Here is a 25113-nt window from a genome sequence, read left to right as displayed (position 1 = left end):
CACTTTTGTTCTCTTCACCATGACCAGTGGACCAGATTCTTAATTGAGTAGAAATTAGCCAAGAATTATGCTCCGTCTGTACAGGATTTTGAAAAATTAACATCACTAGTTTATATCTTCTGTTAGTTATTACTTTGTATTTAATCCATTTCAAACATTGGGCACCAACAAAGTGTCTCTTAAGGCAATTATTTTCAAACTATTTCTGTACACATACCCCAGAAATTTTTGAAAACTTTGGTACACCATCATACATTTTTAAGCTTGACTTCTAAGTTTTTAATCACAAATTCAAATTGCTGCACAAGTTTAATTTCTGGTAGATTGTAACTATAGACACTTAAAAATAAATCTATTATATCGCTCTTTGAAATACAACAAATTGAATATAAATACCAGAGCAATTTGCTATCTACCATTATCAATTTAAAAATATTAACAAACTGTTTCAGTCAGTAATTTTACATTATGCATTTTTCTTCTTGAATTGCTATTTCCATTATATCTAATTATTCATGCCTTCTCCCTAAAATAGGTACATAAATTAAAATTCACATGTTTATTATTTCACCTACCCATCAGGATATAAACATTAAATTATTTTTCTGCATTTTCTTATCATTAACATTAGTAGATCACATATATTGATAAATAATTATTAAAAATAAAAGGCTGAGCATGGTGGCTTAGGCCTGTAATCCCAGCACTTTGGGAGGCCAAGGCAGGTGGATCACCTGAGGTCAGGAGTTTAAGGCCAGCCTGGCCAACATAGTGAAACCCCATCTCTACTTAAAAAACACACAAAAAATTAGCTAACTATGGTAGTGCACACATTTAGTTCCAGCTACTCAGGAGGCTGAGGCAAAAGAATTGCTTGAACCTGGGAGGCAGAGGTTGCAGTGAGCCAAAATCATGCCACTGAACGTCAGCCTGGGCGACAGGGCAAGACTACATCTCAAAAAAACAAATTAATTTTAGAAATGCTTTTATTATTGCTAGAATTATATATTGTCTAGCATTAAATCCATTCTCAATTTTTGCTTTTGTAGTTGTAAATGCTGAAAATCTTGTTGACATAAATCAGTCGATCAGAATGGAAGTCTTGTTATGGTACTGTCACTCAGTTCCATAAACTTCCTCTAAGTTATGTGTCCGATATCACAGAGTGATCTATGATCAAACATTTCATAATTAGCTGAAAACTTGGTTGGGGTATCCTTCAATTTTGTGGGAAACAAAATATTTTTTAAGAAACATGACTTGCAAAGGATGTTTTATCTTTATCCAGTTATGAAACACAACTTTCTCAGTCCCTGGAAAGGATAAAACTTAAAAACTTTACCAAGACAATTCAAATGACCACAGCCAGTTACACTTTCACTTGGAGGCATCTTGTACTAAACATGCTTATATTTTATACACAATATACTAAGAAAGATTTGTTAAAAAAAAAAAAAGAGTAAAGTTTCCTTTTAGAAGCCCTTCGCTAACACAATAATTCTTTTTTAATCTTATCACGTACTTCAAATACATTCCTGTCAACATTTGGGGATTCAGACTTAGTTCATTGAATTTATGAGATCTGTCCACCACATAAAGTAAATGGCAAAAGAGCCCTCCTTGCCAAAGCCACCAGTCAAGTCCAACTTCCCTTCTGCCTGAAATGTATGATTTCACTTTTCAGTTTAAAGAAATTAGTTAATAGGCATTCCATGACAACCATCTCCCTGTTGTCTTCTAATTGCAGAATAGAGAAAAAAATACAACAATAGATAGACAGAACACAGAGCCTGGCCATGAATTTTTCCTGTGGGTGAAATTAGAAGCCCTTGGTCTCATGAGAATCTAAGTGAGGGAGTGGAAAAAGTGATGGGGTTGCATGAAACAATTCAAACTGTCCTTCACTTTGGTACCCATGAGACTTTTACATCTTAAGGCACTGAAACAGAAAATCAGGACAGAAGGGAGAGACATTTTATTTATTTTTCCATCTGTCTGTCTGTTTAGGAAAGTGGGAGAAGGTGATGCAGAAAAGGGAAGGGTGAGGAGTGTGAGGACACTCCCATCCTGAGTCTACATTCTCAGTCTGGAGAGTAAGCACACATGAAAGTTGAAGACTAGGACATTGTTCCCTTTAAACTCTTCATAGCTGTTTTCATGTTCAGGAGAACAGTGCCCTGGCGTGAATACTGATATTGTAGCAGAATAAGATTCCCTGCCCTCCGGGAATTTATAACTTAGAGAAGGAATGCATGCATTTGTCAGTTCACCCCATGAGTACTGATATGGGGCCTTATATATTCAGGAAACTATGGAAGGTGCTGTTATGTGAAAGAAATACAGAAATGACTTAGGTATGGACTGTGCCCTCAGTCGCCAGTAAGTCCAGTCACATAAGGAAGACAGGAATAGATCCTGTGAGAGAGACAGAGATGAAGGAATATGCAAGTTCAGAGATGGGGAAGATTACTTCCTGATAAGCCTCTGCAAAGAAGGTTATATGGGATTTGGCCATGAGAAGATCAAGCGATAACGTTCTGTGATATATATAACATTAAGAAATTCAAAGGGTCTATATAACAAGAAAACCCATATCGTAGATGTTGAGTGCACAGACTTATGGGAAATAAGACTGACAAAGGAATTAAGACTAGAAGCTTGAAGGCCAGAGGATCTGATGTATATTCTAAAGGCACCGGTATTTTTCAAATTATAGAATTATTATAGAAGCAATACGTATCTATTCGAGAAAACATGGAAATCATTTGTCTCCTAGAGATCTTTATTCTCATTAATATCTTGTATATATTCTTCCAAACTTTCTATATATACTCATATTTCTAGCACCTAGAATAGCACCCTAGCACATAGTAGGCATTCAATAGTTCCTAAGTAAACATTTTAAAAACTAGAAATTTTATGTCATTTTGCAAATTGATTTTTTTCACATAAACATATCTTATACAATATTGTCATGTCAACTAATTGTACGCCATCTTTTAGGGGCTACATGGTATTTCATTGTATGGGGGTGTGCAATTTTTATTGTCACAGAATTATTACCAAGTTTTAGCTCTTATAAGCAATGTTGCAATAAGAAATTACTATATATTACTAAAATTTAATTGGTTGAAATTATGCACACGTAACTTTAGAGGATCTCTGAAAAATTGTGCCAGTTCATATTTAAGTCACTGCTCACAAAATGTGTTTGCTTTTCCTTAAACTCAATTATATTGGGTAGTCTATAAAAAACTTACAAATAAGAAAGATTTAAAAAAAGGATGTCACTTAAGGTATGTTTATTTGCCTTCTATTAAGGTTAAATAGTATTTTTCACATGTTTATTGGCTGTTTGTTCAGTTTCTTTTTTGAGACTTGTCTATACATTGTAGACACAAGTTTTCTGCAAGAGAGGGAAGTGACGTAATAAGAACTACACTTGAAGAGGTATTCAGCAGGCAGGGGGGATTTAGGATGAATTGGAGAAACAATTATTAGGAAAAGGCAGGAGAGGGATTGATTCACTGTGGCAGTGACGGAGAATAGTTTCCATAGAGCACTGTGGGCACCAGATAGTGATTTCAGGCACTGAGAAGTGACAAGGTAAGGAAACAAAAGCTTCATCACACAAAGCTTTTTCATAACACCGGCTGGGAGAGAAAGGCCAGGACGGTGTGAGTTGGGGCTAGAGACACATGGGCACCTGTGTGGGCTGTGGATGCGTTCTGTTGAAACTGAAGTAAAGCAAAAGAGGCCTGTGTGATGGAGTCATGTCCAAGAGAAGGCGAAAAAGGAGAGGATGGGTGGCAGTGGTGGGTTTAGTTCTCTGAATCAGGAGAAAAAGAGACACAGGGTAAAAATCTAGAGAACTTTAATGATGCATAAATTAAACAAATGCATGTTTGTGTGTGAAAACAGGAAGGAAGGTAGAATAGGTAAGTCTGAGAAATAGAATGTGAAATGTCATGGAAGCAGAGGGGAGCCGGGCTGACGGATTTATGAAAGCGGCAGCATTTGGGCTGGTCCTTGATGGATGCGTTCCTGTGGGAGCCAGGGCACTCTTGTACTAGGAAAGAATATTGATAGAGGCACAGAGATAGTCAGCAGGGCAGGAGGGTTCAAAGAATGGAAAGTAGAAGGCTTTGGGAGGAGGAGAAGGTGTGGGGAAGTTAAGAGAGAAAAGTCTGGCAGGGAAGTCAGGTCTGGGTGTGCCCAGGTATGGGAGACTCAGGCCTAACATCAGACGGACGCTGGGAATTCTCAAAAGGACTTTCACAGACATGATGGCATGTAAGCCTCTCTCTGGCCCTAGGATTGTTATCTTTAATTCAGTATAACAATGAGGAAACTGAGGCCCAGAAGGCTACCCACCTCGCCCAGGGTCACTGAGGATAAAGGAAAGAAGGGAACCAGAGTGGCGGCGGGGGGGGGGGGGTCTCCTGACTCCTGTTGAAGTGCTTTTAGCTCACCCCAAATGCCTTTTATTTGACTCTGAGGCAGTGAGAATCCTATGAAGATTTCCGAGTGACATGATCAGAGTTTGTGGATGATGTTATAAAACCAAATATATTAGTCACTTTCAGTCCTTTGAAAGTTCTCAAAAAATCAAGTAGAACTTTGCCATGACTGGCATATTTTTATCTAGTTCAAAGGTTCATCAAAGTCCTTTACAGATTAATGAGTTAAAGTTTGCTTGCGACTGTGTAGGTAAACGGAGCAACCTAATTATGTTCTCGGCATATCAAATACTGCAGCTCACTTTGCCTAAATCTAATTTAGATATTTATACACTTTCTAAAAATAGAAAATTGAGAATTATCCATTATCCAGAACTAGTCATTCAATTAACAAGGAGACAAATACTAAAGAGCCTGCTCCCAATCATCAGAAAATGAGGGCATGGTGAGATCGAGGACATAAAATCATTGACCGTCACAGCACACCTTGGCAAGAAAGGACTCTGCTACCCTTGGTGTGACTGGTACTTTTTCAGCTATAGTCTGTGCTGAGCCTGTTATACGTCTCCTCTTTTCTCACTCTGTGGGGTATAACCATTGCCTCTTTGCGGAGAGAAAACTGAGGCTATGAACCACAGATTCCTAATTTGCCCAAAGAGGCTAGGATCTGATTCTGACCCAGAATGGTCACAACAGTCCCCTTAAAAGACAAATCGGATTCCATGTAGTGTGGCATGACACTGGTCATGTGATATGAGGACATACCAAAAGCATAGCCTATTTCTGCCCATTCAAGTGTATTGACTAACACAGACAAATTGATAGTTTTGCTATGTAGTACCCACAGAATTCAAAATAAGAAATAATGGCAGAATTGAGGATTCCTGTCCCGCTTTTTCTTTTTTGCAAATTACAAAAGAGGAGTTAGTTACTTCGAAAGACATGGATTGGGTGGGTTCTTTTAGACATTCTTCTTCTCTTAGGTGTTTGCTATACTACCTGGTTGGGCAGAGACTAGAATGACAGGTGAGGAAGTGGAAATGGAATCAGTAGCTAAGTCAATGTAGTACTTGCCATAAATGCATGCTAACACCCCTTGATTTCTCCCCAGGGCTCCTGAGGAGTCCTGACACCAAGCCCTTGGATACTGATAGATTGAGGGATATGAACCTGCAGTAGGGGTTTGGTAAGAAAAGGAAGTATTTAGCCGACTTGTTGGAACTAAAGTTTTTCATGGGGAATGTAGAAAAATAATGATGTAGAGAAAAGAAATGAAAGCAGGTTTCTTCAGCCAGACAAAACTGGGGCGAATTCCAGCTCAGCCATTTTTACTAGCTGCATAATTTGGGATCTATTTATTTAACTGGTCTGAGGCTTAATCTTTTCATCTGAAAAATGGGAAGTATAGTATTTGCTTCACATAGAGGTTGTGAAATGTACCTGAAATAATTTTTAAAGAACACTTAGCTCATTGCCTGACACATGGTAAGGGCCTAACAAAGGTTAATGTCCCTTAATATGTAGGGAGAAGTCTAGTTAAGCAAGGAACTTCAACAGATTTGCAGTATCTCCAAAAATACACTTACATCTCACCAAGGAAAATATATAAGGTGATGATCAGCTAATATGATTTATCCTTAATCGTGAATAATATAAATACAAGTTACCAATATTTTTATTTCTACATAAATCAAAAAGTTCCAGTTATGGGATATGTAAGTAACAGCAAAATATGCATAGTGGTGTATTTGAAAGGCTTACTATTTTGTATTCCAAGTGGATGTGAAAGCACAGTATTTTACAATAGTTTAGTTCCTTTAAAATGTAACTATTTTCAGCAGAAACCATTTCCTAACCTAACAAAATCTTCAGTTTCAGTAAACACTTTCCATTATAGGTTAAATTTTACCTCCTACTGAAAAAGCAATGATGCTAGGTGACTTTCATCACTGTAATATCAGAAGATCAGAAAACACTCTAGAAAGACACGGAGACCTGGATTTCCACTTCCCATTTCTCAGGTCAGAGCTCCAATGACAGGATCAATTGGAAATGGATCTGGAAATCAATTAGTCGGATAGAAAGACTAAACTTGGGCTATAACCCTAGATTAAGGTAGATTACTAGTTCTATAACATAGAAGGTGATAACAGATTTCTCAAAATTGTCTTGATTGTATTTTTACATTTTTTGCTTTGAACTGGAAAATTATTTCCCATATTCTTTCCATAGTGAATAAGTTATTATTTTCCTTTCTATCCTAATTTTTTGAAAGGGATAGTTTGTTGAGAAAATACAAATTTCTTGGGTTTCTGTTTCTTATCCTTTAGAGGAGACTTAGATCAAGGTTTTAAAGTACGTTGAAAAATAGTAATATCTTCACTGCATCTGTAGAATGCTAATGGCCTTGGTAAGTCATAACAGGGGGACTCTGGATGAGTGAACCCATTTCAGTGACAGCAAAAACTGTGGTGCGTATAGGACAGAAAAAAGAAAATTATGGTAAAAAAATTAGACATTTTTAAAAATGTTTTTCAAACCCTCTGGCACCATACCAGACTTTGAGATAAATGCACTCTGTGGGGCTCCATTCTATCAATTTAAGAAACAATTCATCCTTTTTATTCTTCTGCTTCAACAGTTTGAATAGAAAAAAAATCAAAATATTATATTGATGTGCTATTTTTCTGCAAGAAGAATGGATTTGTGTGTAGATGTATTCAATGCAGTTCAAAAGTAATATAAGTGAGAAAAGAATGTAAATGTATTCTTGGACTACAATGATATAAACCCATTGACTTTATTTCTTAAGAGGAAGAATAGGACTTGGAACCTGTGGTGAAGACGTGAAATTTACACTCTCTTCAGTTAAAGACCAGCATGTGGAAAACAACTCACAACCCTGACCCTAAGCTGTAGCTCAGGGGCCTTCCTGCTCTTTCAGAAAGTGGGCTGGTTGTCCTGGGAGCCCCTCAGCTTGGAGAAGACCCAGGTATAGAATCAGAGTTCTACCACTCACTGGTGGAGTGGCCCTGAGACAATAACTCAGCCATTTTAGGTCTCAGTATCCTCCCTTGTAAAAATGAACACGATGGTCCCTAACTTTCAAAGGTTATTACAGATAGTCAATTAAATAAATGTATGTTGCACACCATAAAGCATTCTAATAGTTTACTTTTAATATTTAGAGCTGAGCACCACTTGCCAACATCTACTCAGTAACTCTACTGGTGATACTGAGTGAGAAGAAAGGATTAACAACAGGATGCAGATATCAATTTCAAGTTTTATCTCAAATTGCACAAATTTGAATACTGCTGCATTTAACAGAGATACATACAGCTTCAAAGTTATCAGGTCAGCCTCCAATTTTTCATCAAACTTCTTGGGGTCGTTTTGTTTTGTTAATGCATGATTTCTCCTTGTGGGTCCTAAAGCTATCACAGTGGAGGTTCTTTAGGTTCTGTCTCTTTTTCTTTAAAAATGTAATTTCACTTTATGACATGTAAATATCAAAATAATAAATCTTATAGAGAAGATATACTATGTAAAAACCCCACAATAACTAATACTTCAGATTATGTCAGAAAGAGAAGGGCATTATGAAGGAATAGAAGAAAACATTGCCAAATCTTTCATCCTACACAGAGAATCACTAAAGATTTTGCCTTTATTCTTAATATTAATGATTAAAGAGTTAGTTTCATTTTTGGTTACACTAAACTTAAGACTAAAGGGGGAAAGGAGTATATAACCTGCAAATAGGCTGAGATAAATATGCAGAGAAAAAAATATGGAAGGAAATAGATCAAAATGTGAATCTTATAAGAGGAGTTGTTTCTGAGTTAGTTGAATTATTTGGCTTTTCTGAACTTCCTAAATTATATATATATATATAAAATGTGTGTGTATATACACACACACACACACACTCGGGAAGTACATTTCACTTTCATAAACAGAAAAATAAAGTCTACAAACAGAGTAATTTATAAAAGGTGCTCAAGTAGACATTCTTTTCTGCAGAGTGCATGTTGCACAGCTGGAGGAAGCACCCTTCACATCAGAGTCTATGTGAAGGGCTGATTCCAGTTGTAAAGGGCACACCCAGGGCAGCCCCACTCAGAGATATTGCAGGAAAGTAGCATGGTGCCCAGTCAAGCACATTATACAACCTAAAGCTCTCTGATTGCCTCAAGAAGTAGTCTCCAGGCATCTTAAGGTGAGTCCTCTTCTGGGAGATTCCTCCAACTTGTTGGTCCCTACCTGGCTTAAAGGGAGGCATGGATACGGTACCTGCTCTGTATTGAGCTCCTGCTATGGAGAAAAGAGTTGTCCTGCAAAATTAATTTATGTTACATCATTCGATCTTCATGACAACTCTGTGAACTGGTATCCTTCTTTATCTTACACGTATGGATCCAAGATGAAACCTGGTTAGGTGATTTGGTTAAGGAAGAGCTTTGCAGGAACCTCAGCACCTCTGGGAGCAAGGTAAACCCCTGAAGCAGATCTGCAGGGGAAAATCCTCCTTTCTCTCTGTGCATCCCCACAGGGGCCTTTTCTTCTCTGCCTCCTTCCAGGGACTTGTATTAGTTCATTTTCCACTGATATAAAGATACTACCTGAGACTAGGTAATTTATAAATAAAAGAGGTTTAACTGACTCACAGTTTCTCATTGCTGGGTAGGCCTCAGGAAACTTACAATCATGGCAGAAGGGGAAGTAGCACCTTCTTTGCAAGGCTGCAGGAAAGAGAGAGCACAGGGGACATACCAGACACTTATCAAACAACCAGATCTTGTAAGAACTCCCTTACTATCCTGGGGAAACTGTCCCCATGATCCAATCACCCCCTCCCCGGTCCCTCCTTTAACATGTGGGGATTACAATTCAAGATGAAACTAGGGTGAGGACACAGAGCCAAACCATATCAGGGGTGCATTTTTCCAGACACCTGGCATGTTGATTTTGATTCCCCTTGATCTATTCAGACCTCTGTCTGACATATAGTGGAATTTCTCCAAAATTATACTGCAGAAGAGTCACTTAATAGTTGAATCCTTACAAAATATATTATAGGGCTTTACACTGAACAGAAGAGTGCTTTAAACAACTACCCCTAATGTATGTCTGAATAAGTATGTCTTGCTTCTTCTCTACGTGCCATTCATCTTGCCTTCAGTTAAAAATTGGCTATGAAACCTACTATGTCTTCCCTAATGGAGGCAACTGGATATACATGCCTCACCTCCAACAGGCAAACAGTGCAGATATACACAGCTTAGACTGCAAGGGTTTCTGGAATATAACCAGGATCCCCTGGACTCAACGTAGACAACTTATTTGTGCCCAACCCCATGGAAACTGCCTGTTTCTGGACTGTATCGGCCCTTTAGAAATGCTGTTTGGATACTTAATTAGGTCCACCCTCCCCTTCCGATTAACTTGACAACCTGCTGCCAGAGTTAATAATTAACAAGGTGTCACAATACGTCTCACAGTCACTCAATTCTTTGCTCACCTGCCTCCCTGTCTCTTCCTGCTGCTTCTGAATTGCTTGAACTCCCCTGGGATACAAACTCCCTATAATAAATTGTGGCACAAAGGCACAGACTTTTGTGGCTCTAACTGAAATTCACAATTGGGCAAGCCCAGGAGGCAATCACCTGGCCATTGCCGTAACCCATATGCATCCTCAGTGCTGCTTGCACATAGGTGAGCATGAAGTTTTAATGAGGCCTTCGCTGCAAATGCATTGTGCAATTACTGTTAAGATGGGTGAACATTTGGCCCGGAAAGAATTGCATTTTAAACAGTAGGGTTTCCCTATTAGTTGTTCCCAGCTATTAATTCAACCAGTTTGTTTATACATTTTGACAATTGCTCATGTGAAAGAGACCTGGGGATTTTATTTGACCACAATTTCATTATAAGCTAACAGTATGATAGGGCTGCTAATAAAAGTTAATGTAAGTTTAGCCTACATTAAGTGAATAGTCTAAATAGAATGGCAATATTGCCGCTATACTTTACTCTTATAGGTACATGGATCTTATTTTTCTCAACCAAAATTTGGCAAGAACAATTGCTCATGCAGAGACTCTGGCATGGAACATTTGAAAATATAACCATCCTTAAAAATCCAGGATGTGTGTCTGGCATATGTAAAGAACAGCCATTTATCCATTTCACCACTCATTTGTTCCTTTGTTGAAGAAAATGTCTCTTGAATACACACTCTGTACTAGACCTTGTTCTAGACACAAGGGTAAGGAAGAATTGTTCTATGATTCTAAGAGGTTTTATTCTCCTGGGAAGTACAGACAAAGAGACACTTCAGAAAAGGTGAGCTTTGGGGGTAAGTAGAGTTGCTATGGATGTAGTTTATAGAGGGAGTATGAGAAAAGAACGTGTTTTAAATGATCAACTCCCCCAGTGGAGTGGAAATGTGACAGCAGTCCCCTCTCACTCACCCTTGAGCTAAGTAATCACCTCTTGAAGCTACTTGCTCTGTGGGCTCTAGACTGATGCCAAAAAGCCATAAATCATCTTCTCAATGACATACGCTGCATACGCTGGACACCATAACTCATACTATATAGTTCAACAATGCATAGTCAATCGCTAATCAGTGTTATTTTTGTAGACAAATGAGAATTCCCGAAAACTACTTTTGTAATCTCCTGCCCTCCTGATAGGTCCTTTTTTCTTTAAAAACTCAAGACTCTTGTTTGTTTCCAGATCACTTCCCAAGGTAACCTGGAAGTGTTTCCAGGCTGCAGTCCTCAATCATAGCCTAAATAAACTCTGTTTTGATTTCACCTCAGTTTCTTTCTTTAGATTGACAAACACGTGCTACAGTCTTCAAAGGTTAGGAAAGGCTACCCTGAAGAAGTTAATGCCCAAGGGAGAACTTGATGGTTGAGGACAGGGGTAGAAAACAGAAATGTGGGTGAGGGCTGCGGGAAGGACAAGGCTGGAAGATGCCCCAGGGAGAGTGAAAAGGACTCCATATGGCTACAGTGTCCAGAGTAGGAGAATAAAATAAATACCAGAGAGGTCAGCGGGGACTAGATGACGTAATCTCTAAGTTCCATTGGAGAAACAAATATAAAATCAAAACTAACACAAATGAACATGTTAAGTGTCATAAAGAATTGGCAAAGTCTAAGCACTACGAGAGCCTAGGAGAGTCGGTGACTAGCTTTGCCTGGAAGAGGTCATGAAGAAGTCAAATAAGGTTTTGAAGGGTGAGGCATCGACCACAGGAGAAAGCAGTGGAGGGTTTATCACACAGAGGACGTTGCTGTGCAGTGTCACAAGGAACCACTCGAGGGTGGAGGGTGAATGGCCTGAGGAGAGCAGGGATGGGAGAGAGGACTGCAAAAGCTGTGTCCTGGATGGTACGACATGGGGAGGAATTTCAACTTCACTCTGGGTAAATTAGAAACCAACAAAGGATTTTAAGCTTATGCATGATGTTTCCATTTTCTATTGCTGCATAACAAAGCACTTCAGAATTTAGAGGCTTAAAATAACAGCAATTTTCAATTTGTAACAATTCGATGGGCAGCAGGGCAGTTCTCCGTGTCAGGTCAACTGGGGTCTTCCACGCAGCTGCATTCAGCTGGGAACTCAGCTGGGGCTGGAAATCCAAGATGTCTCACTCATGTTGGGGCCTTGGTGCTGGCTATTGGCTGGGGTGCCTTATTCCTCCCACACAGCCCGTCTTCCTCCAACAGTCACTCGTAAACCATCCTCCTTACAGCATGGTGGCTGGAATCCAAAAGGGAAGATTTCTAGGGGACAATTCTGGAAGTGCCAACACTTATGAAATCTCCAATTGCATCATTATTGTTAATACGTGATTGGTCAAAGCAAGTCATCTGGTCAACCCCAGAGTCAATGTAGGTTGTGATTACTCAAGGGCATGAATTCTGGGAGACATAACTCATTGAGGAGCCACCAACGTGACAGTCTACATAGTGTGAGAAAGGAGCCTTCTTAGAGCACGGAGGATGATGTGGAAGAGTGAACAGGGGCATCATTTAGAAGCTGTTACTATGCTTTATGAAAAAGGTAAAGGGGAACTATATTCTAGCATATAGGATAAAATTAAGGCACGAACCATTGCTAAAGTAGAATAAATATAACTTGGTGATTTATTTGATGTGAGGGGTTAGAGAGCGGCAGAGAGTGGCTTAGAATAAACAGCTTAGTTGGAGACATCTAGTAGAGTTGTATATTGTGTCTGGGGGTATTTTAAAAATAGAGATAGCATTTTGAGAATGGCAGCTAAAGCCAGGGTAATACATTAGATCACAGAAAAGAGAAGAGAAATAACCATCAAACAAGATTAAGGCAAATGGTTAGAAACATAAAAGCCAAAAGAGAATAGGCTCATTTGGAACTCAGGATAAGATAAAGAAATGGAGGGATCAATACAGCAGTCCTCCCTCAGCCATGGCTTCTCTTTCCTCCATTTCAGTTACCGGCAATCAACAGCAGTCCAAAAACATTAAGTGGAAAATTACAGAAGTAAATATTCACATAACTTTGATTATAATGTGTTGTTATGATTGTTCTGTCTTATTTATAAATTAAACGTTATGGTAGATATGTATGTATAGGAAAAACAGTATATACAGGGCTCAGTACCATCTGCTGTTTCAGGCATCCACTGGGTACCTTGGAACGTATCCCTTAAGGAAAATGGATTGTCCTGTTTGTCAAATTGTACTGTATTGTGTTGATTGTACTATATTGTCAAATTTGATGTCAAGTAAAGACAAAAAAATTTGACATTGTGATTGGTAATTAGGATGCCAATGATATTCTTTGGGGTTGAAAGTTGAGTGCCGCAGGATGGTAACAAATTATAGTGAACTGGAATGAATGAGGTATAAAGTAGAGATAACACCTTTCTAAATTTTCCTAATGTTCTCTGAATCCAGCAGCCACCAGTGGCTGTTTGTCCTGTCCACATGGCTCTGTGAATACTGAGATCAAGTCTATCCTCCAAATGTCAAGTTGTTTGGAATGTGATCCTAAGGTCACATGCCCAGTCAGGCATCCAATAGCTGGAGAATTAAGCTCTCACAGGGGTTGTATCTTCTATCACAAGATGTCTCTTATTAATCTAATCAGCTATAGTTGAATGGAGAGAGAAAGAGAAAGGGGGATAAGAGAAAGAGAATGAGAAATTTTTCAAAGAGAAAATCAGGGATTATTTGAAAGATGGAGGAGGTATACAAGTTACTTGTGCCATTCATATTATCTATTATCTGTTATGTATTATGTTTGCCATTTATAGCTGAAATCCAGGTTGACCGTTATAATACAGTGATTGATTAGTCTGGGAACCTAGTCAGTGTCAGAAGCCATATTGCTAAGTACATGCTTCTTTTATAAAGCAAAATTCCAATTACCTAAAAAAGTCGTTTCAACTGTGACCAAACTTCTTTCTGCTCATGAGTGGGGTGCATTGTTTTACCATATACAGAACCATGAACTCATACAAACGTAAACCTCCAAGCCATGGAATAAAGATTCCTTCTTTATCCTGTGTTGTATGTTAAATGTTGCAAAGATCCAAACAAAATGCCTTTATAAATGTGATTCAAATATCATCTGGGCCTCCCTACCCTTAAATGCTAGGTGCTTTCACCTCAAATCTTCTCACTCTTGTACATACTCCATTCCATTAGCTAAGCCCTTGTCTCCTATTTCTGAATCCCCAAGGCAAGGTGAGGGAAAGGTAAACTCTGTTCATGGATTCCTCTACTCTCTGGGCTTCTGCCTCTTCATGTCTGTTTTCTGTTCTGCTCTGATTGACACTAGTGTTTCATTCAGCCACTTTGAATTTTTTAAATATCTCAACCCACGCAAAGCATACTTCAGAATAAGACTTCATTAAGTTTCCCAGGGCAAGGCAGGGCTGAGCAGTCTCAGAATTGATTTATCTTTGTGGCTTCTCTATCTTCTTCCCTCATGCTCAGGAGCAGTCATCATCTTTTCCCCTCCATCTGAGATGTAAAACAAATCCACTTCTTCTTTGCTCTCATGCAGCGACCCCCTTTGCTGGTTATCACAGCTGGTTCTCACCTCTCCAAGCAGGATCCATCCAGATCATTTCCCAGTAAAGATGTTTTTTTGTACAAGGAGAAGGCAAGGCTGACACCAGCTATTAATATAACTCCCAACTCTGCTACATGAATAATATCTTCTCAGTGTCTGGTACTCATACGCTGGAGATTTTTCCAGGGTGATGTTATTTTTCATGCAATATTATTGTTTTTAATAAATGCAATCATATGGAAAAAATGTGTTATGTGTTTCTACAACGGTCTATAAATAATTATATAATATAAAATTTAAAACTGTATAGTTATATATTATACATATCCATAAATTCAAAAACATGAAGAAAATAATTCATCAGATCATGTGTTTAGTTTTTATTATTTGGAAAACATGCTCATTTTACTGGTGTTAGCTACAGCTTAGAAAGGTGGGAAAAATGGATTGGAAGCCCATACAATTACTTGTATCTGTCTCAGGTTTTGCAGAAAGAAACTGGGAAGACATGAATATGATGTTTCTGCAGCCAGTAACCATAACCTGCTTAGTCTCTAAGGGACTACACAACTAAGAATGACGAAGAGCTCATACTCCCTCCAGTGCTTACATAAGTCTTCTCTGCAAAGTTCACCCATCTCAAGTTGACATCACAGGACTTATTTCACACATAAAGATACAGAATCTCAGAAAAATCTGCAAAGACCATTCTCAACAATTTCTAGAATGATAGTCGAATGCATGAGCATTTCACACGAGTGAAAAGGTAATGGCTTCTGTTTTGACTCTGGCATTTACTTTAGGTAGCTAACTTTGGGCAAATGACCTAATTTCCCTGTGCTCCAGCATTTGAATCTGGAGAATAACAACAGCATCTTCCTCCTAGGCTCACTGTGACTTTTACATGAGTGAATACGTGTGAAGCTCCTGGAAAAATGTCTGACACATGGTAAGCACACATTGAAATCCAACGGTCCTAGCTGTTTTCAGACTCAGGTTAAGGGGATATTCTAAAAGGTAATACTTGGAAATACTATTTGGTCTGTCACAGACCTTTAGACAAGATTCTCTGCAGTGATAATATATTTGATTTACATTATATTGTTTCTTTGGTATTTCATTTATTATTTACTGCCAGCAGCATGAGGATTAGTAGGGTCCCCAAATACCCTGGGGCCCAAAAGGCCGCTGCAGATTCTGCAAAGACTCTGCCCCGGCCCTCCCAGGTCCTTCTAAGGCCCCCTGACTTCAAGGAGGGCTTATCACCTGCAGCCACAGCAACACACAGGTCTCTTGTGGCAGGGACATCGGTCTCCTGGTCATCAAATGGTACATCAAGTTAGAGGTTTTTGCCAAGATTTCTGCTTGAAATCTCAGAATTTAAATTTACGTGACAGATATCAGCTCACAGCAATGTTTCCAGCCGCGTCTTCCCCCCCAACCAACAAAATACTGTATTTTAAATAAACACTTCCGCTGCATTGACTTTTACAACAGATAGTTGACAGAACCCTATAAAGTAAATTCTTCTTTCCTAAGCTGTCGTACTTGTGTACCTTGTGGTCAGGATTATACTTTTTCTATGGCCTTGTTTTTAATTAATTTTCAGTGACCCTTTATAATTAATTTGACATTAATTATAAACTATAACTTACAATGTTCACCAAAACTAAAAAACGATAAAACTGAAACCACTGAGAGGCAATCACTGTTAGATTTGGTATAAATGTCCAGAATTACTTCTTGCACCACATGCACTCAGAAATACATATTTTCACAAATGTGTATGATCATATAAATTATATAAATTAGAAATCATATAGATTAGGATTTTGTAACTGGATTTCTTATTTAGCGTCTTTCCATGATCACAAATGGAGCTCTATGTTATCATTTTTTGCCATATACTCTGATTTTTAAAACAATCCCTTCTTAATATATATTTAGATTTTTTTTCCACATAGGTTTATAAAAACTGTAAACATATTTATTTGAATTTAGTTGCTAAAATAAATATGAGGCAAGAGGAGACACAAAGGAAGAGACTAAAAAAATACAAGCATTCATATGTTTAGGTTTGCCCCTAAAATTACCTCTGTAGTTGTGTTTTGTTCTAAGCGTGAAGTTACTTCTATGGCTCCTTATTCAGCCGTGCATTTGATTTAAGCACTCAGGACACATGAAGCCCTTAAGCTGTGCACATTCTCTGTATTTAGGTTGTTTCTTATGAGTTTAATAATTCAGCATTTGAGGAGTTTCACTGAAGTCTATAATTACTGTTTCCATGATTCCCTTACAGTAATTTTAAGGCATCTTCAGTCATAATTTTTGGCTCTAAATCGAAACCACTTGAAAGGTACCCAGCCTAGGTAGCTCCACCAAGACCCCCACGTCACTGGTCATGTCAGCCTGGGAGACATTATGTAAAAGTAAACAACTATGACCCAATAGGCTTCCCAGGATATTTATGATGAAACATGTTACATGTGTAAAGGAACTCATTTTTAGCTCTGTGTGTGTACACATATATGTGTATTTTAGCATATATGTTTATAAACGTGCATACCAACACATGTATCATGAAATTCAAACCTCTAGCAATCTTCTCCATTGTTTTGCTAATTGTCTGGAGCTTTGATTAACATTTTCTAAGGAACATATCCCAGAACAACAAGTTCACTTTTTGAGAGTCAGCTAATAATGGCTCATGCTCACTGCAGCAGCTCCCCACAGAAGGATCCCCAAGCACTCAGCAGAACGCATACATAGAATTAGCATCACTCACCCGCAGAGGGAGGCATGTGGAATCCCATAGCCATTCTTCATCTGCCACGTTACAAAGCCTAGCGCAGTAGGATTTAAGAGCATGATCTAAGAGTAACTGTTCTAACTGAATCTCCAGGGGAATACAGGGTGACAGTATAATTACCCCAGTTAGAATTTAGCCAGCCACAGAATTAATGCTACCACTACTCTTGTAGGAAACAAAGAGACAGGAGAGGACTTGAAGGTCTTTAATGGCCAAAAGAGGTCAAGCCCTTAGTTTTATATCTCACCCCAGAGACACATGAGATATTTCCCCCCTGACCAGGATGCCATCCAAGGCTGTTCCTTCTATTTTTTTAACTAGACTGGAGAAATAGTCATTATTTTAATGTACATTGCATTTAGGTTGCTAAGGCTACCTAGTGACCCCAAGACCTGAAGCCTGGGCAGGTAATCACAGTGGAAAAGAGCTTGGTTTCCCTTGTCATGGCTGTGGATCAAGGAATGACTTTGCCTGCAAAACCTTGTTGTTTTAAGAAGAAAGGCATACAGGAGAAATATGTCATTTAAAGGAGAAAATTCAGTTTATCTGGCTGCATTGCCGTGAATTAAAACCCATGGCATTGGGAGGCTCAGCAGACTGTGAGGTGGGATGGTCCCCAACCTCTTTCTCAGTATCGTTCCCAATAGCAGCAGTAACTAGGGGCTAGGCCAGGAACTTCTCTCTGCTCTGCTGCTACTTACCTTTAAAGGGCTGATATGGTTTGGATTTGTGTGTCTGCCCATCCCATGTGAAACTGTGATCCCCAATGTTGAGGGAGGGGCCTGGCAGGAGGCAACTAGATCATGGGGGCAGATTTCCCCCTAGCTCCTCTCGTGAGAGTGAGTTCTCACAAGATCTGGGTGTTTAAAAATGTGTAGCACCTTCTCCCACTCTCTCTTCCTCCTTCTCCGGCCATGTAAGATGTGCCTGATTCTCCTCTTCTCTCCACCATGATTATAAGTTTCCTGAGGCCTCCCCAGCCATGCTTCCTGTACAGCCAGAACCACGAGTCGATTATAAATTATCCAGTCTTTGCTTTATACATTACCCAGGCTCAGGTAGCTCTTTATAGCAATGCAGCAACAGACTAATAGAGGTGCATCCCTACCTCAGAATCCCACAGAGCCACTGTGAGGGTCTCAAGGTCAGAGAAGCTGCAGAGAAAACCCTGTGCTTCCCTCCAAAGGAAAGTGCGGTACACATAGGAAAAGCTTTTCTAGAACTCCTTTGTAGGCTATTTTATGAAAGTCGATCAAAAGTTTTCAAGTGTTCACACATCCTTAATTAGTAGCATCTTGGGTACTTCCACCAAGATGCAGGAGGCACCCATGCCCTCAAGAAAAGCAGGCTAGATCTGGGCATTTTCTTCCTTTATACTAGGAAGGTTTGAAGAATCATTTTACAATTAGATAACATTAAGGATGATGAAAGCTAGAGAGCGGAAAGCAGCCAGAATTAATTACTTACTTGAGGGTCTGCTCAGGCCTCTTTGGCAGTGTTCATGCTGATTTTATTATGGCAAATTAACCCTTGATATTCAACTCCAGGAGAGCTCACTACAGCTGCAGACTCCAGAGCCCTTCCAAAATGGAGAGTTCTGTTTCTTGAGCTCACCATCCTCCACAGCTCTCAACCAGCAATGGCCTCCCCACCAGGCCACTCCATTTCCTCATCATTTTCATTCTCTTAATTTCATTTGCTTGATCACTAAGTGGACATGATATTTCTACAGACAAAACTACATTTGGAAAACATTATTGCTGCAACTTCCAGTCCTCTGTCCCTCTTCAGATCCCCAAAAGCAATTCATGTATGTCTGCCCTATAAGAGATGGATGCCTGTCTGAATAAATAAATGAATGATGTACAAAAATTTAAAATTCCTGCCACTCCTTTATCTGGCACTTATTTAAGCAACATTGATTTAACTATGCATAGGGAGCTCTTTGGGGATTCTGAGGAGCACAGACGTGTATAAAATGTGGCTCCTGACATCAAAAACATAGGGAAAGGTAGATATGAGTTCAAAAAGAACAAATTTATGTATTCTGTTTCAGAAAATTATGCCGTATTTTTATAAAATAGCATAAACTACCATAATGAGAATGCTGTTCTCAGTATAAATACTTGTGTATCTTCAAGATAAAAAAGTATTTGGAAAAATGCAGTAAAATAATTACTTCAGTGGCCATGTTTTATAGAAAGACCATTCTGGATTAAACTAATCCAAGAAAACTAAAAATGCCTGAATAATGCCAGGACACTAATGAAATTTCCAGCATCCCTGTGAGTTGGAGAAGAAGCATCATTATCCATACTCAAATGTGTAGAAACTGAGATATGTGTGATCTACTTTAAAAAGAAATGTGAAGCTGCTTGAATTAAAAGCAGATACATAATAAAAACATGAGTCCTTAATAGAAAAACAGAGAAGCATGTCAGAAAGTGAACACATATATTAAAAACCTAAAATAACATAATTTCTATGATTAAGCATTAAATTCAGCACTGAATTAACTCCCATTGTTCAAAGAAAAATTGGCAATATGATAAGAATGCAATCCCCATTTCATAATGGAAAATCCCATACTCCCTATTTAGGAGAGAAAAATTTTCCTTGTGCAAGGATCTATGTTTGAATAACACAAGAAATGTAATTGCAGCAACCATCTTATAAAATGCACAGAAATGTTTTCTATGTGATTGTTCTTACATTGAGTCTTAATAAACACGGAGAAAAAGACAACTCAATAAAAATGGGTAAAGCATACGTACAGATATTTCATCAAAGAATATATACAAATAATAAGCACACAAAAAGATGTTTAACATTGTTAGTGATCAAGGAAATGCAAATTTCAACCTCAATGAAATAATGCTTTAACTCATTAGAATGGTTAAAGTTAATGAGTGAAATTCCAAGGACTGATGAAGATGTGGAACAACGTGAACTTTCATATATTGCTGGTGGGAATGCAAAATGGTAGAAGAATTTGGGGAAACAGTTTGACAGTTTTTCATAAATGTAAATATCTTTACCATATGACAGAGCAATTTCATTCCTGGGTATTTATCCAAGAGAAATGAAAACATAAGTACACATGAAGACCTGTACGTAAATGTCATTAGCAGCTTTGTAATAGAACCCCAACCTGCCTAAAACCCAAATGTCCATCCACTGTTAAATGGATAAATTAATGGTTATAGAATCTCTAATTATTCACACACAGTTGACAAAACAAAGTTGTCCCTCCCATCTCCAGTGTACATTCTCATGAAGACAAGTAAGCAAATACACGTAAGAATAGTGGCAGGTAGTAAATAGTATTATAAGGAAAGATAAAAACGATCATGAATAGAAAGTAAAAGGGTATGAGACGGCAAGAGTTGAGATTTTCAAACATTTTAGCGTGGGTTGCCAGGGAAGACCCATGAGTAAGTGTTATTTGAGCACAGCAATGAAAAAAGGAAAGAAGTTAGCTAAGAAAATGTCTGGGTGTATCTGGGCAGAGACAACAGAAAGTTCAAAGACCCCACAGAGGGATGCAATATGGTGTGTTAGATAACAGAAAGATACTCCGTGTATCCAGACCACAGCAAGCAGGGGCAAGAGAGTGGGGTCGGAGCACGGCTGTTGGGCTGTGTGAGCCTTGGTGAGGAACAGGTGTCGCAAGGATAGACACCGTCATTTTCTGTTTAGTATGTTACAAAGCTTGTCTTCCCAATCTGATATGATAGCATTTACACGTGCAGCACAGTTGCATGCAAATGGCAGCGTGCTCTTTGGTCTTCTCTCAAAGGGACAGAGTTCAAAAGCAGTTCCAGCACTATACATAGAGTTTGTGATTAACAATAAGCAACCAGTTAAGAAAATCAGAAAGCAACATATATTTTTGAATCCCCAAGAAAACTTTTAAACCAGCTACCACATCTAATGCAAGTTGGAGCTTTGACATAAGATGTACCGTTGCTGTGGCAACATTAACACCACTCCCTCTAGCAACTGTCAGAGCAAGGTGTGGACAGAACACGCTTTAGTGATTTTACCATCTTCTGATGTAAGGAGGAATCCAGGGAGATGTTATCTCAAGTAATTGTCACTTCTTCTTAGGAAAACATTCTCAGAGGAATTGCAGTTCCTAAATCAGTCCTTCATTTTCTCTCACTTAAGGAACACTGACTATTTTAAACCCCTAGCCAAGATCTGAGATCTTCCTTCCCTTCTTCCCTGTTTCTTTCCTTCCCTTCAGCTATTTATTTCTCAATTATGTATTGCCCACCTACTGTGTGTTAGAACTATTCTACATGCCAGAGATATTGTGCTAAGTAATGCAGCCAGAATCCCTGATTCATGAAGCTCACATTCTAATGAGAAAAACAGTTAATAAATATGTGAATAAATAATATAATATAATGTAAAAAGAGGTAGTGTTAAGTGCTATAAAACAATATTGTATGAGCTGAAAGAGTGAAGATTCAGATGGTCTTTTAGAAGAGATAATCGAGGAAGTCTCTGTGGATTGCAATTTAAGTAGAGGCCTGAAGGAATTGAGGGAGTGGGGGTTCCAATATCTGAAAAGGGAAACACGTACGAGGAATCTGGTGTTGGAATATATTTGGATTACTCAAGGAACTGTAAGAGAGGGGCAGGGAGGACATAAGCAAGATCCGTTTATGCAGGGCCTTGTCATAGATGGAGAGATGTTGGGTTTTATTTTAAGCATGATTATGGGATGTCATTGGAGGATTGGGTTGCTAACTGGGAATGTCAAGATCTGGTAAATATTTAAAAAGTATCACTCTGGCTGTGGAGGAAAAAAAAAACTGTATAATATAAATGTTCGTGAGAAAAGTCGCAGCAGAAAAGATGAAGAGGTTCCTTCCCTATTCCACGTTAGAGAGGATGACGACTTAGATGAGAGTGGTTGTCTTCATACATTATGTAGCACTGGAATTTAGCCTTGAAGGATGGTGTGTCAGGATTATAGCCATCTGAGTAGAAATGTGATTGCCATGATTTAGCCACATAAGGAATTAGATTATTTTTCTAGGAAGTAAAAAGCCTGGAAATAGGCAGTTCAGAGCAAGCACCGCCACTCAAAGGAGTCACCAAACACATGGGCTCCATTTTGCTTCCTACAACACTGTCCTTAGCATGTGCCCCTCATCCTCTAGGTTGCAAGATGGCGGCTCCACGTCCAGGCATAGCAGACACACTCCAGACAGAAAGAACAAGGAGACACCCAGGAAAAAGGAGCAGTGCTTATATCAGGAAAGCCAATTTTCCTAGAAGCTCCCAGGCAGCTCTTGCATCTGTTGTATTGGTCTGACCTGGATGACGTGACTAACCCAGGAGGCAAGAGAGTCCAAAGATGGGGATAGTTTTAGTGAGGCCCATTTCTACCACAAACAAAGTCAGGACTCCATTGGTAAGAAAAAAGAGAAAATTGCTATTTGGTAAGCAACCATGGACGGTAGGATTTCCACAGGTGAGGAGTACATGGAGGATGAAATCATTCAAGAGAAAGGGGAGAAGGGGAGACAGAAGACCAGAATGAAGGGTTAAAAAGAGTATCGGTATTTTAAAAAAAGATGGTATCTTCAGAGAAGTCTGCACCGTCCAGCTGGCTCAGTTTTAGGAGCAGTAACTATTAGATAAATCCAGAAGGTTGGTTCGAGTCAGGCCATGAGGTTGCTAAAGGCATCTGGACTTTATGCGACAGGCAAACTAACACCCCTGCAAATTCAAGAGCATTAAAGAAAATCAATGGATGCCTGCACAATAACAATCTCTAGCCCTCCGGCTCTAGTAAAGACACGCTGAGATAATTTGTGCAAAGTGTTTAGCCCAGTTCCTGGTACACAGAGGAATGAATACCATTATTACATGATACACTAAAACGGAGAAAGCCCACAGGTAGGGAGCCCAATTAGGAAGCTTATCCAGAGCACAAAGAGGAACAGAGGGCCTGAAGCAGGCTGGATGAGAGGAAGGTTTTCATCATCTTACAGCAAACACGTGAGAGCCCCTGGAAAAGTAAAAGCATGAGGCTGCTTCTCACATATTGGGAGGGAGGGGGAGGAAGCACCTAAGATGTTTGCTATGATCCATGTTCTTGAGGAACACAGACATCCATGTGGCAGAAAATGCCATTCCGTATATTCATTTGTGTTCTATTTCAACCTAGGCAGAAACAAATCAGAAGTATTTTTTCCACTGCTGTACCAAAACCTCTCTGTTCTGAGCCTAGGCTTTCTGAACTACAAAGGTAGTTAACAACTTCTTATTGAAAGGCTAAAAACAGAGATTGAATGTACCCACAAGAAAATCTCCCATTCAGGCTATGATCTGGGGAGTTTAGATCTATTAAGGAAAGCTTGGACTGGGAGTGGAGAGGGATAAAAGGCCAAAAAGAAGAGGAGAAAGGCTTATTTGCCCAAGACTTAGCGCGGTTCTGGTGGCTCCTGGAGGGATGGGTACCTCTGTCCTCCCGAAGCTCAAAACCAAAAGAGTTTTCCTTTGGTTTGACACAAAATTAGGAAGAAGAAGGTTGATAAAACTAATAGGTGAGAGGCAGAGCACAGAGGGCAGGCAGAAGGGTGGTCTCAGCAAACAGGGGGTGCTGAGGAGGTGTGGGCTAGGGGGATCTCCTCTCTGAGATGACAGAGCATGGCGGAGGTGGGGACATTTTTTGTTTTTGAGACAGAGTGTCACTCTATTGCCCAGGCTGGAGTGCAGTGGTGCAATCTCAGCTCACTGCAACCTCTGTCTCCTGGGTCCAAGTGATTCTCCTGTCTCAGCCTCCGGAGTAGCTGGCACTACAGGCACGCATCACCATGCCTGGCTTTTTTCTTTCTTTTTTTTTTTTTTGGTATTTTTGGTAGAGAAGGGGTTTCACTATGTCGGCCAGGCTGGTCTCAAACTCCAGACCTTAGGTGATCCGCTTGCTTTGGCCTCCGAAAGTGCTGGAATTACAGGTGTGAGCCACCCCACCCGGCCAGGGGTATTTATTTAATCCCTGGCTCCCACGCTACCCAGAGTGGGGCTCAGGCAGGACCCACCCCCCCACCATGTAAGATGCAAAAATCCTCAAGCAACAGCACCTCTGTCCTGCCAGATGCTGGGAAGAGTCACTTCACCTACCTGTTCATCTCACGCCATCTAAACCCGGAAACCTCCTTTAGTAACATGTTCCAGATGCCTAAGGAGAACCATTGGCTGACCCATTGTTTGAAAAGTCAAGGAAACTAGCAAAATGGATTGCTGCATTTTAAAGGTTTGGTGATTTCTTACCTCCAGCAAAGTTGAGAAATTAACCATTCCAGCTCCTCACTTCATGACCTCTCCAAACTTTAAAGATGACAAGTGTGAATGGCAACCCCACTTCAGGGGGCCTGCAGGTCACGTCGGCTGCAATCCACAAAAATGGATCCATGTTAGAGAGGCCAGATTTAAAATGTCATTTTAAGGTTTTATGGTCAGGCCATAAAACAAAACAGATTTATGATAGAAATAAAATACAGCTCCTTTCCTTAGCGCCTGGTCACAAAAGCCTTCTTTTTTTTTTAATCCTGAGTACCATACACGCTGTGTGATGAGAAACTGCGTCAACCTCCCACCCTATGGGGAAAGAGCAATAGCCTGCCCGCTGGTCCCTCTTTTTTCTATTGGGGCTGTCTTAATTGGTCCCAAGCTGATTTGGAGAGAAAAAGCCTGGGCTTCCCACCTGGAGAAGGGACTTCCATTATGACTGAAGAGCAGGGA

At 39.5% G+C, this 25113-nt stretch overlaps 1 long non-coding RNA gene across 1 annotated transcript in view; it reads right to left on the bottom strand.

Annotated features, from left to right (window-relative positions):
- Nucleotides 1–24313: 24313 nt before the first annotated feature.
- The window catches only part of LOC116536919, a 328233-nt gene continuing 327433 nt past the window's right edge, over nucleotides 24314–25113 (bottom strand). Inside the window, exon 3 of the long non-coding RNA XR_004262873.1 lies at nucleotides 24314–24759. This is a non-coding gene — a long non-coding RNA (uncharacterized LOC116536919). The remainder of the gene's footprint in view (nucleotides 24760–25113) is intronic.

The sequence above is a fragment of the Sapajus apella genome, unplaced genomic scaffold (genome assembly GCF_009761245.1).
Source record: "Sapajus apella isolate SASKATOON/1434 unplaced genomic scaffold, GSC_monkey_1.0 scaffold105, whole genome shotgun sequence".
NCBI lineage: Eukaryota > Metazoa > Chordata > Mammalia > Primates > Cebidae > Sapajus > Sapajus apella.
This window is presented reverse-complemented; position numbering and strand designations above follow the sequence as displayed.